Source organism: Macaca thibetana, chromosome 7, assembly GCF_024542745.1.
Source record: "Macaca thibetana thibetana isolate TM-01 chromosome 7, ASM2454274v1, whole genome shotgun sequence".
NCBI lineage: Eukaryota > Metazoa > Chordata > Mammalia > Primates > Cercopithecidae > Macaca > Macaca thibetana.
Genome location: NC_065584.1, coordinates 36,170,500 through 36,189,604, shown reverse-complemented (window position 1 = coordinate 36,189,604; position 19,105 = coordinate 36,170,500). Strand labels below are relative to the sequence as shown.

Here is a 19,105-nt window from a genome sequence, read left to right as displayed (position 1 = left end):
GCCCAACCCTCCACGCCTCCAATTGTTTTATTTTTTGTAGTGACGGGATTTTGCCATGTTACCCAGGCTGGTCTTGAATCCTGGGCTCAAGTGGTTTTCCCCACTCTCCCTCCCAAAGTGCTGGGATTACAGGTGTGAGCTCCTGCACCTGGCAAAAATAGTTATTGAAGAACTACTAGGGCAGGTGGGAGGTCTTGTTCTACTGCTATGTTTGTGAGCAATACAAATTCAATTATTTTTGTGTATGTGACTTATAGGGACTGGCGAAACAATTAAATTGGTTGACCAGGGTGACTGAGGAGACTTTCATTATGTTTCTCCAAGGACATAATATTAAACAACAAAAAAAGTATTTTGACAAAGTATCATCACCAAAGTATCCCTCATCGTAATATATAGCACAGGCTGGAAACTTGGATTATTGTTTCTTATCTAAAAGCAGTTAGTAGAACAAAGGTTATGCATGTTCTATTAGCAGTGAAGCTGATACTATAAAGCCTATATAGTTTTATTCAAATGGATTAAGAAAATTCACATGTGTTTGTATTTGGAACACGTGGTCAGATATTTTATGATGGATAAATTTTAATTCAGCAAATATTTGTTTCTGTTACTCCTTAAATGATAGATTCATCATTTTGTTTGTTTTTTAATATTATGAAGGAACTTTATACTCCTGATACTGATAATGTGGGCAGGCCAGCCTGAAGGGACTCCATGATTCAGTCTTTACCGTACGATAGCACAGGGGCTTTTGCTTTTAAACGCGAGTTCTCTGATTGGGTAGTGCGTGTGTGAGTACTGAAAAATCTCTAGAATTGAGGCTTTGAAAGGTTATCAGTTTTACACCTTCTTGTCCTATTCGGATGCCTTTAATTCTTGTTCCGTTTTATTTTGTTTTGCCTTCTAGCAGCAGTTAGAATCTTCATTGAATTGTTGAATAGAAATGGTGACAGTGGATGTCCTTGTTTTGTTCCTGATGCTAGAGGGAAAGCTTTCAGTCTTTTACTGTTGATATGATGTTCGTTCAGGCTGAGGAAGTTCCCTTATGTTCCTGGTTTACTAAGGCTTTTTTTTTTTTCTTTTTAAATCATTAGTGGTGTTGAATTAAATTTTTCAGGTGCCTTGTATATATTGATAAAATTGTGTGGCTTTTTGTCCTTTATTAATATGTTGTATTAATTGACTTTTGGAGGTTATGATAATTGATTTTTGGATGTTAAACCATACTTGCTAGGATGAATCCCATTTGGTCATAGTATCTAATTGAGATCGCCCCGCCCTGCCCCGCCCCGCCCCGCCCTGCCCGAGACAGGGTCTTGCTCGGTCACCCAGGCTGGAGTGCAGTGGTATGATCTTGGCTTATTGTAGCCTCAACCTCCTAGGATGAAATGATCCTCCCACTTCAGCCTCAGTAGTAGCTGGGACTATAGGCACATGCCACCTCATCCAGCCAATTTTTAAAATTTTTTGTAGAGATGGGATCTTACTATGTTGCCCAGGCTGGTTTCTCCTGCATTAGCCTCCCAAGTAGCTGGAACTACAGGCGTGCACCACCATGCCTGGCTAATTTTTGTGTTTTTAATAGAGATGGGGTTTCACTGTGTTTAGCCAGGCTGTTCTCAAACTCCTGACCTCGTGATCTGCCTGCCTGGGCCTTTCAAAGTGCTGGGATGACAGGCATGAGCCACTGTGCCTGGCCCAGGGTGGTCTTGAACTCTTGGGCTCAAATGATCCTCCCACCGTGTCCTCCTAAAAGTGCTAGGATTACAGGTGGGAGCCACTGCACCCAGACAGAGGATTTTTTAATTGAGAATTTTTGTTTGTAAATTCCTGAGGAATATTGGTTCATTGTTTTCTTATTTTGTAATGTTCTTGTTTGGCTTTAGTATTGTAATATAGAATGAGTTGGGAAGTGTTGTCTCTTTCTCTGTTTTCTAGAAGAGTTTGTGAAGAATTGGCATTGTTTCTTTATGTATCTGATAGAATTCCATGGTGAAGCCATGTAGGCCTGGTATTTTCTTTGTGGGAAGATTTTTAATTAGTAATTCAATTTCTTATTTTAGGTATATTGAGATTTTCTATTTCTTCTTGAGTTAGTATTGGTTATTTATGTCTCTCTAGGAATTTGTCCACTTTATCTAATTTGTCTAATTTGATGGCATACCGTTTTTATATATTTAAAATATATTTTATACTGTAGGGTCAATAGTGATGCTCCCTCATTTATTCCTGATTTTGGTAATTTTGGGGGGGGTAATTTTCTTTTTTTCTTGGTCAATCTAAGTAAAGGTTTGTCTATTTTATTTACTTTTTCAAAGAACCAGCTTTTGGTTTTATTGACTTTTACTATTTTCCTATTTTCAGTTTCATTGGGTTTTACTCTAAACTTTAACTTCTTTCTTTCAGCTTGCTTGGGGTTACTTTACTGTTTTAGTTTCCTAAAGTGAAGACAGTTGAGATCTTTCTTGTTTTCTAAAATAAGTTTAAGTTTAAAGCTATACAGTTCTCAGCTGTGAGCAGTGTTTCACACCTGTAATCCCAGCATTTTGAGAGGCTAAGGTGGGAGGATCATTTGAGGCCAGGAGTTCGAGAGCAGCCTGGGTAACATAGTGAGACTCTGTCTCTACAAAAAAAAAAAAAAAAAAAAAAAAAAAAAAAACCAAGAATCAGTTGGGTTTAGTGGCATGTGCCTGTGGCCCCAACTACTTGGGAGGCTGAGTTGGGAGGATTGCTTGCGACTGCTGTAGTTAGCCATGCTACTGCACTCTAGCCTGCAAGACCCTGTCTTAAAAAAAAAAAAAAAAAAAAAAAAAAAAAAAAAAAACTATAAAATTGTCTTTAGCCACAGCTTTAGCTGCATCCCATAAATTTTGATGTTTTATTTTTGTTTTTATTCAGTGTAAGATATTTTTAAATTTTTGAGCTGGGTGTGGTGACGTATGCCTATGGTCCCAGCTACTCAGGAAGCTGAAACAGGAGGATCGTTGAGCCGAGGAGTTCAAGGCCAGTCTGGGCAACATAGTGAGGCTCCATGTCTAAAAATAAAAATTATAATAATGATAATAAATATATTTCTTAATTTTGCTTGTGATTTTTTTTCTTTGACCCATGGGTTGTTTGGATGTTATTGTTTGATTTTCAAGTATTTGGAGATTTCTCAAATTTCTTTTGATTGTTAATTTTAATTCTTTGTAATCAGCAAACATATTTTATATTATTTTGATCCTTCTAAATTTGAGACTTGTTTTGTGACATTGCAAATGGTCTAACCTGGACCTTAAAAAGAATGTGTGTTCTGCTGTTGTTGGATGAAGTTTTCTATAGATATCAGTTAAGTCAGTATGGTTAATTATACTGTCTAGTGTTTATACCCTTGCTGATATTTTGTCTAGTTGTTCTATCAATTATTTAGACTGGGATTTTGAAGTCTTCAATTATTGATGAATTGTCTCTCTCCTTCCAGTTCTGTTCGTTTTTGTTTCATTTGTTTTGGTGTTCTGTTGTTAGGTTGCATGTAGGTTTTTAATTGTTATATTTCACTGATGACCCTTTTATCATTATAAATTGTCCCTCTTTTTCTCCATTAATGTTGTTATCTTAAAATAAAAAGAGAATCCTTTAATAATGATCCTGGGCCGGGCACAGTAGCTCACGCCTGTAATCCCAGCACTTTGGGAGGCTGAGGTGGGCGGATCATGAGGTCAGGGGATTGACACCATCCTGGCCAACATGTTGAAACCCACCTCTATTAAAAATACAGAAATTATCTGGGCATGGTGGTGCATGCCTGTAATCCCAGCTACTCAGGAGGCTGAGGCAGGAGAATCGCTTGAATCCAGGAGGCGGAGGTTGCAGTGAGCTGAGATCATGCTACTGCACTCCAGCCTGGGTGACGAGCAAAACTCTGTCTCAAAAAAAACCAAAAAAATCCTACAGTTTTATTTATTTTTATTAAGATGGGGTCTTGCTATATTGCCCAGGCTGGTCTTGAACTCCTAGACTCAAGGAATCCTTCTCCCTTGGCCTCCCAGAGTGCTGGGGATTACAGGTGTGAACCACTACACCTGGCCTATACTGTTCTAAATGATCATATACGTATACAATTCCAGGAATTTAAACACATGTATGGATTTTTGTGACTTTCATTATAATAAAGATTCAGAAGAGTTTTGTAACCCCCTAAAACTCCCTCATGCTATCCCTTTATAGTCACCTCTTTGCCTGCCCATAATCCCTGGCAACCCCTGATCTGCTGTCCATTCCTGTAGTTTTTTCTTTTAAAGAATGTCACTTAACTTAATAAATTGGGATGTTATATAAATGGAACCAAACAGTATATACTCTTCCAAGACTAGCTGCTTTCACTAAGCTTGACTTTGAGATTCATCCAAGCTGTTGCATGTTATCAGTATTTCCTTTTTATTGCAGGATATTCCATTGTGTGGATATACCAATTTGCTTATACAGTCACCTGTTGAAGGACACTTGAGTTGTTTCCAGTTTTGAGTGATTGTGAATAGAGCTGCTATAAACATTTGTGTCCAGATTTTTCTGTTAATGTAAGCTTTCCTTTCTCTAGGATAGATGCCCAGGTGTGTGATTTCTGAGTCATAGGGTAAGTGCTTTATGAGAAACTGCCAAACCACTTTCAAGAGTGACCGCATCATTTTTTGTTCCCACCAGCAATGTTGGAGAGTTCCCATTTCCCATTCTTGCCACCACATGGTATTGCCAGTATTTTAAATTTTGGCCATTTTAGTAGGTGTGAGCAGGATCTTCTTATGCCTTTAATTTTCATCTCCCTAATGGCTAATGGTGGTTTCACACATCTTTCATGTATTTGCCATCTTTATACCTCTTTGGTGGAGTTTCCTCTTTAAGCTTTAAATTTTCTATGTTAACCTTTTCTGAGAAATCTTATTTTAGGTACACTTAAAATTACAATCTTTTCTTGATAACAAAGCCATTGTATGAACTGTAATTTTCATATGGGTTTGGAATTACAGGGAAGCTAGCAACGACTATTGAGTGGTGTAAGGCTGCTTACATCTCTTTCAGGCATTCCGTTTCTGCTGTTAGCATGCCTGATTCTGGCAGTGGTTCCACTTCCATTCCCTTTTTGGTTTATTGCTTTTGTGAAATGATCATGAATAAGGCTATAAGAATCATGTTTGAAAAAAAATAGTGAAGTGCTTCTCAGTAAATTCCCCAAGAGCTCTTCTCTAAGGAAAGTACATAAACTCTGTAACATCTGTTTTAGTGTTCCTCCAAACTGGGGGCCCTGAAATTCATCTGAGGAGTCTGTAAGTGTGAATCTGTGTGTGCAGTGAGCATTGTCTATGAGCTGAATAAACAGTATTCTGTGCAATACATATTCTACTATTTTCAGAATTATATGGATGCTGTGGAACAATCTTGAGTTTGGGTAGGTTTTGTTTTTTCTTCATGTAATTTGCCTACCAACTCTTTTGCTGCTTTTTCTAGTCCATGATGTGGTGAGTAGAATTTTTCAGATGGACCTTTCTTGGTAAGTGAGGTGTTGCTGTTTGTGACTAGTCAGGACAGGATGAAGTAGGCTTTTTGTTTATGCTGTTTAACCATAGGTTATCAAATGTTCTTTACAAGGCTTATATTAATTTATTAATTTTTGATGATGTAGTATTGCATACTTTTGCTGAAAAGCATTTTGGGAAAATTGGGATACTTCAGATTCTTCAAATGATAGGGTTTATATGATTTGTCATTAACGCTAACCTAACAAGTGACAAGAAAAGGTATATTCCTCAAGTTGTTATTGCATTAAAAGAAACATTTAAACCATGGTTTGCAGGGTCAATTCTTTCCCACATTCATCAAGTCATTTTGATGCTTTTATTATAAATAAAACTTGATTAGTAGATTGTTGGTTTAATCAAAGATTATAAAAATAGAAAAGGTGGTGGCACATGCCTGTAGCTACCTGGTAGGTTGAGGTGGGAGGATCACCTGAGCCTGGGGAGGTTGAGGCTGTAGTAGGCTGTGATCATGTCACTGCATTCCAGCCTGGTTTGACACAGTGAGACCCTGTCTCAAAAAATATATATATATTTATACAGAGAGAGAAACGGAAACTGTTCCTATGTATGTAATTTATATAAGCACAACATCTGCTTGTGTATTGTTGACCAGACTTTTTCTGAAGTTTTTAAAGTACTTTGCTGCTTTGCATGCCTCATCCTGTCAAGCAAGTTCTCATTTAAGGAATATATAATTGTATCATAATATGGTAATTTGTTATGCAAATATCATATCTTAAATTATCAATCTAACAGCTTTATTTTCCTCAGTTATTTTTGGTTCTCATTTCAGGATGTGAAATAGGGTAGCAATAGAAATTAGCAAAAGGAAAAAAAAAAAGTAATTGATGTGCTAAATAATCATTGCCCTAATTTTAGTTATGAGATATTCAGGGCTGTAATTTGTTTTAGGGGCCTTTTTTGGTTTGTTTTGTATCACATTTACTTAGATTCTCAATTTCTTCACGATGTGTCCCACCAGAAACCAGGGATTCAGTTCCTAACCATTTCTCATTAAAATAAGCCCAAAGGTTCTTTTTTATTGAAGAATTATACCAAATTTGTTAGAAATTAAAATCTTTGCATAAACTTTAAAATATCTATTATAAACTTGCTAATACCAGTTGAATTAGTCTAAACATTCCTTTTTTTGACATTTGGAGGTAGTGTTTGAGTGTCATTGAGGTTAACTAGAAAAAGGAAGACATTGATAAGTTGAACATTAAAATTAAGAATTTCTCTTCAACAAAATAAAAATTAAGAGAAAAAAAGGCAGGCTACAGAGTGGGAGGAAATATTTGCAGCATGTACATCCAACAGAACACTCATAACCACAATACTTAAAAGGGCTACAAATCAATAAAAGCCTGACACTCCCTCCCTCTTGCCTTCCCACAGCCAAAGATCTAAGACTTGAAGAAGCAATTCACAAAAGAAGATGCTCATTTGGACAATAAAATAAGCCTCTTAAAAGGCTCTCAAAATCATATGGTGGAAGTGCAAATTAAAGCCACAGTTGTATTATGACATTCTTACCGTTAGAACAAATGAAAAAGATAACCCCAAGTCTAGAGCAACTGGACAACTCTGCTAGTGGAAGTATAAATTGCAATTTATACACCCTGCTAATGGGAGTAAAATTGCTGGAAGTTTTGACCCAGCAGTTCCACCACCAGGTGTATAGATCCAACGGAAACACACACATCTGTGCCCCAAAGAATATGCCAAAAGTGTTTATAGCAGCATTATTTGTGCTTGCATCAAACTAGAATAAAACAAAATGTTCATCAAAAGTTAGAAGGGGGCAGGGTGTGGTGGCTCACTCCTGTAATCCCATCACTTTGGGAGGCCAAGGTGGGCGGGTCACCTGAGGTCGGGAGTTTGAAACCAGCCTGACGAACATGAAGAAACCCCATCTCTACCAAAAATACAAAATTAGCTGGGCGTGGTGGCGCATGCCTATAACCTCAGCTACTCAGGAGGCTGAGGTAGGATAATTGCTTAAACCCGGGAGGCGGAGGTTGTGGTGAGCCAAGATGCGCACAAGAGTGAAACTCCATCTCCAAAAACAAAACAAAACAAAAACATTAAAAGGGGCCGAGTGCAGTGGCTCAGGCCTGTAATCCCAGCACTTTGGGAGGCCAAGGTGAGAGGATTGCTTCAGCTCAGGAGTTTGAACCAGCCTGGGGAACATAGTTAGATGTCATCTCTATAAAAAATTTTAAAAATTAGCTGGGTGCAGTGGTGTGAACCTGTGTTCCCAGCTACTTGGGGGGCTGAGGTGGGAGGATCACTTGAGCCCAGGAGGTCAAGGCTACAGTGAGCCATGTTCAAGCCACTGCACTCCAGCCTGGGTGACAGAGCAAGACCCTGCCTCAAAAATAAACAAACAGATAAAAATAAATATATACGAAGAAAAAAGATAAATGGAGAAATTCTGTGTGGTATTTTGCTTTCTATAGCAAAAAAGATGAAGTTCACAATGTGAAACCAAAGAAGACATAAGAAAGTGTACATATTCTATGACCTCATTTAAATAAATTGCTTTTCCCATGTTGTAAAGTGACCATACAGAAACAGGCAGAACTAATCTGTGGTGCTAGAAGTCATAATGGTTGTTAGCATTGGAGGTTACTGAGGACTTATGAGGGTGGCTTCTGAGGTGTTGGTAATGTTCTCTTTCCTGATGAAGTAGTAGTTACAGTGGTAGGTTCAATTTCTGAAAGTTCTAAAAGATGTATATGTAGAATTTATATATTTCAAGTTTTATAAAAGCTTAATTAAAAAATTAATTGCAGGGTGGACACAGTGGCTTCATGCCTGTAATCCCAGCACATTGGCAGGCCAAGGCGGGAGGATTGCTTGATTTCCAGTAGTTTGAGACCAGCCTGGGTCTCAAACCATGGTGAAACGCTGTCTCTGCAAAATGAATGAATGAATGAATGAATGAATAATACAAAAATCAGCTGAGCATGTTGGCATGTGCCTATAGTCCCAACTGTTTGGGAGGCCGAGGTGGGAGGGCCACTTGAATCTGGGAGGTAGAGGCTGCAGTGAACTGCCAGTACACTCTACCCTGGGTGACAGAGTAAGACCCTGTTTCCAAAAAAAAAAAAAAAAAACATCAAAAACAAAAACAAAAAAAAAAAAAAAAAACACTTCATTGAACATAGCTTTTTTTGTTTTTTTCTTCTGTGTGTCATATTGTAGCCTAGTATGCTAACAAGTAATAGAATTCTTCAGTATTAGCCATGATTGTTCTTAAAAATCATTTTACCTTCATGGACTGATGCATTTATTTGGCTATTTTGGTTTTACTATTATAAGAACCTTTGAGATACTTGAAAAAAAGATATATATATATTTGAGACAGTGTCTTGCTGTGTTGCCAGGCTGGAGTGCAACCTCCATCTCCAGGGTTTAAGTGATTCTCATGCCTCAGCCTCCTGAGTAGCTGGGACTACAGGCACATGCCACCATGCCTGGCAATTTTCTTTTTTTGTATTTTTAGTAGAGACAGGGTCTCACCATGTTGGCCAGGCTGGTTTCAAACTCCTGGCCTCAAGTGATCCACCCGGCTTGGCCTCCCAAAGTGTTGGCATTACAGGCATAAGCCACAATGCCCAGCCTAGAATCTTGAGTATTTTAAAGGCCCTTTAATGAAGGATCACTTTTGTAGACAAACAAAAATTTTTGGCTATTAGGGTAGAGTATATTAAATATGAAAACTTGTCAACATTTAAAACATGTTACAGATAACTAAAATAAAATACTTATTCCTAGTGACCCATTTAATCCAGAGAGACTGTTTTTCACCTACATTAGTGCAAATGTAGTTATGGTTTAATATACTTATCAGTTTTATCATCCTTGTATTCTCATAAGACTCCTCTAACACCATGTTCTGCCACGTGTTAATGAAGTTCTGTGTTTCTTTCCCCTTTATTTTGGTTTTCTTGAGGAAAGGAGCTGCTTTTTAAAAATTCTCCTAGCATAGTGCATTGCTTATATTAAATAATCAGAAAATATCATCTCCATATTTTATACAAGAAGACTTAGTAATAAAATTCCAGAAATTTTGAATTCTTATGCACGTCCCCCCTTGCTGTAGGACAAAGGTAGTTGCAATTCTTGCATGATATGACATGAAATTTTGTAGTCATCATGTCCCTGACCTCTATCGAAAAAATGTGCTTGATATTGTTAGCATGATGAACTTTGTATGTCTAAGTTTAGCTTCAAATGGTGTAGGTAGTATTATTTAAAAATGGGAAGATCTAGAGTTCTTTTATCTAATGGTATAGCTCGTTTTATCCTACGAACAGTGCGCGTGAAAGTAAATTACAAAGTTATACATCTAGAAGGTCATGATGGAATTTTCTGGCATGGTACCTGTTTTGCTTTTGATGCTGAACCCATGTGTATATTCAATCATTTTTAAATGTTCTCTGAGTAAATTGGTGTCCTCATTAAGCTGATTATGCTCAAGAAACATTTTAAGATGCTGATTCATTGACTTGATTATCCTTTACATTTCCAATGGTATTGGCAGAAGTGGAATGCATTTATTGGTTGGCAAATTCAGTTTCCTTATTTGTAAAACATTTAAAAATTTGTAGTGCATCCAGTTCAGAGTGGCTAATTGTGATTATGGTAATTGCCAAAGATGCTTGATGCTGTAAATGTTTCACATATTTTTCTTTAATGTTTCTGGACAACCCATTTGTTGAGATTAAAACACCAAAAAAATTGTCACTGAAATTGTTAATATGTATGTATATATTTACTTTTGTAAACTATGTTGGAATAATTTTATATTTACAGAAAAGTTGCAAATGTGTTAGTATGTATTGAATTGCCCTGAGTGATAGTTACTTATCTAGTATTTCTCTTAAAAGTTTAATATTTTTATTTTTTTTGAGATAGGGTCTCGCTTTTGTTGCCCAGGCTGGAGTGCAGTGCTGCAATATTGACTGACTGTAACCTCTGCTGGGTTCAAGCAATTCTCGTGCCTCAGCCTCCCAAGTAGCTGGGATTACAGGCATGAGCCATCGCGCCCAGTCCTAAAAGTTTAATATTTTTAATAAAAATATTCTTGCCTCTGATCTTTGTTCAATAGACAAATATTTTAAAGTTTTTGTGTTTAAATGAAAGTATGCGGTTTTCGTCATCCTTTTTCCTTGAACGTCACTTTTCCTGTGCGGTAACATGACCGTTACTCACGTGGAGTGCTGTGAAGTGTGTATATGTAAGATTTATGTTCTGCATTTATGAGCATGAATAAACGTTACGGAATCAGGACCATGGGGATCATTTAGTTGTAGAATCAGAAATCTGATGAAATGTTCACAGTTTCCTATTTTTATAAAACGGAGTAGTTTAAAACTGCATATGCCAGCTTTCCTTTCTCTATTCCCTACCTCCTTTTCTGTTGTAGTTACATAGTAACACATGAGGGCAGTTTGTAAGGACAAAAAGATACCATGTTTTTAAAAATAAAAGATACCTTCCATTGTAAGGCACACCATTTTCTTATGTAGTATTAAGGAAAAAAATTCTCTGTGAGGAATTGAGTTGAATCTGGGAAAATTTTTAAAAAAGAAAAAAATGCAGCCTTCTAAACTATGGTACATTGCTAAGATGCCAGGAAATATAAGATGCGTACTGATTTCAGTGATGTTGAAGTGAAGAAAAATGTGAGTTTTAGATCCATTCCAAACATTCCCAGCTCTAACAAAATTATTTTATTTGGGGTTTAACTGGGGACTTCTACCTTTTTTAGAAGTCAGTAGAGAATCATTCATTTGAGCTCGGACTTGCTCTTTGCTAAAATACTGTTGGAGACATGTTCTAATCAGTATGTCTGATTTTAAGAAGATATGAAAATTTTTAATGAAGGATCACTTTTGTAGACAAATTTGAGTGCTTTCTGGGAGCAGACAATGAAAAGCCATGTTGTGCTTCGTATAACCTGAGTTCTTATGTTATGTGGCCTCCAAGAACCATTTCGTAGTTTTCATTCTCCTTTGCATTTTCAGTGTTTCTCTTTACTGACCATTCACTTTACTTAATATTTTGTAGTTTAAAAAACTTTTCTCAACCTTGATTCTTTTCCAAACTATCACCGTTCTTTCATTCCTCACCCAGGTGATCAACAGTTTATTTTCCCGTATTGCCTAGGTCACTCACAGATACTTCCCCACCTCATTTATTTATTAAGCAGTTCTCTGTGTAAGATCTGTGTCTCTGCTGTTTTGCTGAAATGCTTCTCTCTTAGTTCCTTAGTAGTTTTCTAAGTTTCTGAAGCTGGCGACCTCTTTTTAGCTCATTTGTCAAAACTTATCGTTATTGCTGTCTGACACTGGTATCTCACAGCTCTCTCTTTCCTCTTTTTTTAGCACTGTCGCTATAGTTTTTCGTCTCTGTGCCAATCTTGTTATCCCATGATGCCTAGATTTTATTTTTTTATCTACTCTATTATTAAAATAATATTGAAATATAAAATGCTCCATAAATGTATCACTCCAATATAATACTTATTTGAACTTTGAGTTTTTCCATCTTTGTCTTGGCCTAGCTTTTCATTCTTTACCTCCTGTACTTTTAATCTTGGTAGGTATATTACAAGTTGAACATCTCTAATCCCAAAATCGGAAATTTGAAGTGCTTTAAAATTTAAAACTTTCTGAGCACCAACATGACGCCACAAGTGGAAATTTCTACACCTGACCTGATGTGACAGTTTGCGCTTCATTGATGTTTCAGTGTACACAAACTTTTGTGCACAAAATTATTGAAAATGTTGTATGAAATTAGCTTCAGGCTATGTGTATAAGGTGTATATGAAACAAATGAATTTTCATATTTAAACTTGTGTCCCATCCTTAAGCTATCTCATTATGGATATGCAGATATACCCCCTTCCCCCACAAAAACATAAATTCTGAAATGCTTCTGGTCCCAAGCATTTTAGATAAGGGATACATCCTGTATTCTATTTTCCACCTTAACGTAGTATCAGTTATTTTTCCAGGTTTGCACATGTTGTCCCATTATTCTCACATGAAAGAACAAAAAATTATAGGTTATAGTTTTGTTGCACCATAATTTTCTATGTATGTCTGTTGTTGGATAATTGACTTGTTTCCAGATTGTGTTTTGCTTCAAAAACATTGTAGTAGAATGTATATTTGTTCCTATAACCTTTTGCTTCTGTTGTATTATTTACATAAGATCCTTTTCTAGGAGTGCTATTAATTACTTGTCCAAGCAAATACTTTTTTTTTTTTTTTTTGAGGCAGAGTTTTGCTCTTTTTGCCTAGGCTGGAGTGCAGTGGCACGATCTCAGCTCACTGCGAGCTCTGTCTCACGAGTTCAAGTGATTCTCATGCCTCAGCCTCCCAAATAGCTGGGATTATAGGTGAATGCCACCTTGCCTGGCTAATTTTTGTATTTTTGGTAGAGACAGGGTTTCACCATGTTGGCCAGGCATGTCTCGAACTCTTGACCTTAGGCGATCCACCCACCTCGACCTCCCAAAATGCTGGGATTCCAGGTGTGAGCCACCGTGCCCGGCCAAATGTACAAAATATTATTTTGCTAATTAAGTAGTTGTACAATGATGGTACTTCATTTTTGCTTTAATGTTTGTTTTTTTATTAATAAGGGTATTTTTACGTTTAATATTGAATTTATATTTCCCTATGAATTCTCTCCATATTATATCTCACATTTATCTATCTTGTAATCTATTTTTTTTCCCTTTTTTTCTTCTTTGACACAGGGTCTCATCATGTTGCCCAGGGTGGTCTGGAACTCCTGGGCTCAAGTGTTCCACCCACCTCAGTCTCCCAAAGTGCCAGGATTACAGGCGTGAGCCACCTTGCCTGGCCTGTTTTGTAGTCTAATACAAAAGCCATAGCAGAGATACCTATTTTATATTGTAGAATTTCTAAATGATGTTGTTTTTAAGCCAAATGTGCAGAGAGATTATGCTTATTCACAGTGATAACTTTTGTGGTGTAATGCCTTAAATTCTTATCTTCTAGGTTAAATGGGCCTTTTGCTTTCCTCATGACATAAAAATTTAGAGGAAGACTTGGTAACTTTTTCACTTGATTAACTGACTGTTTTTGTTATTATGACAGCACAATGTACTGTCACACAGTGCCGCAGTTGGAGGGAAATTTTGTTGTTGATTTGTGCCTAATTTGTTTTTCCTGCCTGTTCGTTTCATTTGAAAGTGCTTTTAACATGTAAGATAAAACTTGTCATATGTTAATTCTGGTCAATGAAAAATGTCTTCCAAGACATTGATACAACATTTACATTGACAGTAATTAAGACACTCATCTTTCTGTGTTAACCTTAAATCAATTGATATGTAGTTCAGTTTCGTGGGTAGTTTAGACTTGAATTTGGTTGTTAAGTAGATTACTTTACAGTGGACCACGATCTCTTTCTACGGCTGGAGTGTCACAACTGAATTAATTTTTGCTGTAATCTGTGCACCATCAATTTAACTCATTTTGAAATCTGTCTTGACCATCTCACTCCTTGTACTTCCTTTCCCTTACTGTTACTTACTTACCTACCTTTCAGTTTCTCGTACTGACTTGAATTATGGTTATTTCCTAAAGTTCCTTCATTATTGCCATTTCCTTTTAATATATTATTTTTTGTGAGCTCAATCTTCTTTCATTTTAACATATATCAAGCTCCCCTAAAGCCATAACTCTAGCCCTGTCAGACTTCTCTTACCAGCCAGAGGTCTGTGTTTTCACCTCCTCTCTTGACTCCATCATTCTGCAGCAGACTCACAAACTTAAGTGCCTGCAGGGACCTGGCCGACAATGGCAATGAGTAAAAGCAGGCCTTGGGGTAAGAGAAAATATTTTTCTACTGTAAGAAAAAAAGAGGGCAAGTGGGACGATAGATGGTAGCCAGCATAAGCTCGAGGTGAGGAAGACAGTCTTGGGAACCTTGGAGAGAGGGGAGGAGAATTCAGGTTTCATGCTGGCTATTTGGCTCCAGCCACCAGTGCTATTTGGGAATGTGGCCTCAAAGCTATCAGATCTACCAGTTTTTCAAGAGAAGCTGTTAATCTGTATTTTCATTTTAAATACATGATTTTTAAAAGTGGGATTGAATTTCTGTAAAACATTCCACGGGCCAAGGAAAATACGCCCATGGACAAAGTTCTATATACAGGCTCTTAATTTATGATCTCCTCCAGTAAAGGTGACACTTTAAGTTTGGTATGTTATTAACTATCCCTCCCCATTTTTCTCTTGTTTCTTTGTTCATGTAATAGTGAAACCATCCATTCAGCTTTTTAACACCTCCTCACCTCATTACTTTTTTATTTGGAAAAGGGATCTGGGTCATGGGAAAGGCTTTTTCTAATTTAAAGGAAGTTTGTACATGTTTATAAGCCAAAGAGTAAGCCGAAGAAGTGATTTTAGAAAGAGAGAAGATATTAGAATACAGTATGTCCACTGGGGATGGCGTCCAGGGTAGAGAAGCCATCCACGGACTTCTAGGAGCTGATGCTGAATCACCCTGCATACTTTTATTTCTCAATAATTATGTTTTAACCAAAAAGTTTTATTTTTTCTTTTTATGCATATCATGTTTCCTTGAATTTCATGAATTTCCATAAATTTCTTTCCTTGAATTTATTATACTTTAAAAAACATAGTCTTTGTTTTTTTGTATGGCTTTTTTTTTTTAGGTATTCTTGAGTTCAATACTCCTTTCCATGTTGCTGATTTTCATGGAATGAGTAGCGATTGTCATAGATTTATTTGTAGTAAGTGTTAGAACTAAAAAGTTGAATTCAGCTTTATTGTAAAGACTCTTATTCACCTGGTAGTGCATGTAGGCTCTTATTACAGAAGCCATGGTGAGTGTACCCTGTTGGGTAGGGTAGATTTTCCTGTAAGATGTGAGGGTTTTAATTCCCTGGCTCACCATCCAAGGCCTGCTGCTTCTCCCAGAATCAGCTGACGTTGTTAGTTATTCCTGGATTCTGCTAGGAAAATTTATTTGAAGGTCCATCTTGTAAGGAGTTACAGTTCTCTTGGCCCTATGGGGTTTGTCCTCATGCTGTTTCCATATGCTTTCTGTTTCTCAGAATTTCTCACTGGTCTGGTCTGCTGGTATCATCTGTATTGGGATTTCCTGTACTTCATGAATTTGTGTTTTTATTTTCCTATTAGGTTGAGATAGGATGGAAAAAAGGTAAATTTGTAGGTTGTATTTAAAAACAAAATCTTAGGCCAGGCGCGGTGGCTCAAGCCTGTAATCCCAGCACTTTGGGAGGCCAAGACGGGCGGATCACGAGGTCAGGAGATTGAGACCATCCTGGCTAACATGGTGAAACTCCGTCTCTACTAAAAAATACAAAAAACTAGCCAGGCGTGGTTGCGGGTGCCTGTAGTCCCAGCTACTCGGGAGGCTGAGGCAGGAGAATGGCGTAAACCCGGGAGGCGGAGCTTGCAGTGAGCTGAGATCCGGCCACTGCACTCCAGCCTGGGCGACAGAGTGAGACTCCGTCTCAAATAAATAAATAAATAAATAAATAAAAACAAAATCTTTCAACAAATTTGAACATCTAATTGGTTTTTATTCATGAACTGGGAAGCATTATGTCTACAAATTTGGAGCTCCATTGTGCATGGCAGAACAGTTGTTTTTTTGTAAGGTAGCTTGAGCAAGATCAAGGAGACAAGCTGGGCACGGTGGCTCACGCCTGTAATCCCAGCACTTTGGGAGGCTAAGGCCGGTGGATTGCCTGAGGTCAGGAGTTCTAGACCAGCCTGGCCAACAGTGAAACCCTGTCTCTACTAAAAATACAAAAAATTAGCTGAGCGTGGTGGCGGGCGCCTGTAATCCCAGCTACTAGGGAGACTGAGGCAGGAGAATTGCTTGAACCTGGGAGGCAGAGGTTGCGGTGAGCCAAGATCGCGCCATTACACTCTAGCCTGGGCAACAAGAGCAAAACTCCGTCTCAAAAAAAAAAAAGAAAGAAAGAAAGCTCAAGCAAACAGTACAATATAAGAGAGCAGATTTGTTAACATCAGGTTATTTCAGGTTACTCTTCTTGTAAGGGTTAAAGCAGAAGAGACAGGAACTTCTGTATCATGCCAGTTCAGGTTGACTGGGCTCTTTCGAATTGGTTTCTGTGAATCTCCTGGGTTTTTTTTTGGAAACACTGGCCTGTTTGGGATTTATCTGTTCTTAAAGTTTCAACTTGACACAAGTGCCTCCACTTTGATTTGGCCTGCTGGAGCCTAATGCAGAAGCTTAGTTCAAAACAGTGGCCTCCCGTAAATTGTATTTAACAGTTCTTGGCAACTTTGAACCAAAACTCTTTTCTCCTTATACAGGTTGCATTTCTGTTTCTGCTTATGCTAGTTCTGTTTCTGCTGTTTATGCTAGTTCCCCTAATCCCCTTTTCTTTTCTTTTTTCTTTTTTCTTTTTTTTCTTTTTGGAGTTTCACTCTTGTTGCCCAGGTTGGAGTGCAGTGGCACGATCTTGGCTCACGGCAACCTCCACCGCCCAGGTTCAAGCAATTCTCCTGCCTCAGCCTCCCAAGTAGCTGGGATTATAGGTGCCCGCCACCACGCCCAGCTAATTTTTTGTATTTTTAGCAGAGATGGGGTTTCATTATGTTGGCTGGGCTGGTCTCAAACTCATGACCTCAGGTGATCCACCCAGCTCGGCCTCCCAAAATGCTGGGATTACAGGTGTGAGCCACTGCGCCTGGCCTAATCACCTTTTTTTATGTACAAATCTCAAACATAATATACCATTTACTTTCAATATGTCTGTGACATTGCTCAGAAGATTATCTGGCATAGAATGTTTTTGCGCTATTGTTTTACCTGGGAATTACTGCCAGGGGTGCATATAGCTCAGTAACTCAAATCAAGGCCCAGTACCACTTGATAGCTGTGTCACCTTGTGTGAATTATGTCTTTAGCTCCTCCATACCTCCTGAAAATTATGGATAATGGTAGTATGTGCCAGTTAATGTTGGTATGAACCAATCAGATGAGACAGTCAAAGTAAAACACCTGGGACATAGTCCTGAAACATTATTTGCTTAAAATGACTGGTTGAATAAGTACGGGCCTTGGCAGCTCAGCTCAGGTGTGGCGTTCCGTTTCAGTTTGCCTGATTTTCTTCCAGCCCTCCTCCCCTTTCCCCAGATCCCACATCAGAGCTGATGTTCCCCTGTCTTCTCCTGAAATGTTTTTCATACAGAGAGTGTAGTACACTTACCATTGATCCACTTTTCTTTTAGTTAGTTGGGGATTAGTTCAGTCATGTATGGTCTTTCAGTAAACAGTGGATGCCTTTATTCCCCAGGTGAATTGAAGTGCCTTTTTCCTTGTATGACTTTAGAAACCTTTAAAACTCAGTGTTTCCCATGTTGCCTAGTGTGACATAAGAAGTATATATTTAGTCTCTGACCCGGGGGTTCCTGGCATAGATCTAAAACCTCCAAAACTTCTAAAACTTCTTGACTGATAGGGAATGATAGGCACATTTTTTTCCCCCGTTTCCTTTTGAGACAGGGTCTCACTGTTGCCCAGGCTGTAGTAGAGCGGTGTGAACATGGCTCACTGCTGCCTCTACCTTCTGGACTCAAGCAATTCTCCCGCCTCAGCCTCCCTAGTAGCTGAGACTATAGGCGTGGGCCACCATGGCTGGCTAAATTTTTGATTTTTTTTTGCAGAGATGGGGTTCTCACTTTGTTGCCCAGGCTGATCCCGAACTCCTGGGCTCAAGCAATCTGCCCGCTTTTGCGTCCCAAAGTGTTGGGATTACAGGCGTGAGCCATTGCTCCTGGCAGGAGCATCTTTTGTTACAGTATTTGGTCTTAGTCCCTGGTTCTTGACACAAGAGCTTTGAAAACTCTTGACCTCTCAGGAGTGATAAGAGTGTCTTTTTGTATATTAATACGATGACCAGTGGTTGAAAGCCCCTGAACCGCTTTAGAATGGGGACTGGTTTCCCGGGTAATCAATCATGTGAGTAGAGGTTTGGAACTTTCAGTCCCATCCCATGAGCTCCATGGAGGAAAGATGGGCCAGAGGTCTAGAGAGTTTTCCGGAACACTGTCTAAAAGGATAGCCTCAGAGAGCTTCTGGGTTGGTGAACATATGTAGGTGCTGTGCCCTGAGAAGGCTTGCCTCCTCCCTTACCCCACGCTATGCATCTTCCATTTGGTTGTTCCTCACTTGTATCTTTGTAACAAACTGGTGAACGGAAGTACCTGTTTTCTGGAGTTTTGTGAGTCCTTCTAGGAAATTCTCAAACTCAAGGAGGGGGTCATGGGAAACTCCCTTACCACCTCCCATGCAATTTATTTTCTGTAGGTAAGAAGTACCTGAGGCCTGGACTTGGCGGTTAGCATCTGAAGTAGGAACAGTCTTGTGGGATCTAAGCTATGGGGACTAAACTCTGAACTTTTTGTCTCTTGCCCAAATTCCTATAGGGGTCTGGGGAATCACTCTCTATAAACCATAAAATCTCA

General features: G+C 38.4%; 1 protein-coding gene across 13 annotated transcripts in view; it reads left to right on the top strand.

Annotated features, from left to right (window-relative positions):
* The window catches only part of SIPA1L1 (signal induced proliferation associated 1 like 1), a 408,737-nt gene that overhangs the window by 166,704 nt on the left and 222,928 nt on the right, over nt 1-19,105 (top strand). The window lies entirely within an intron of this gene.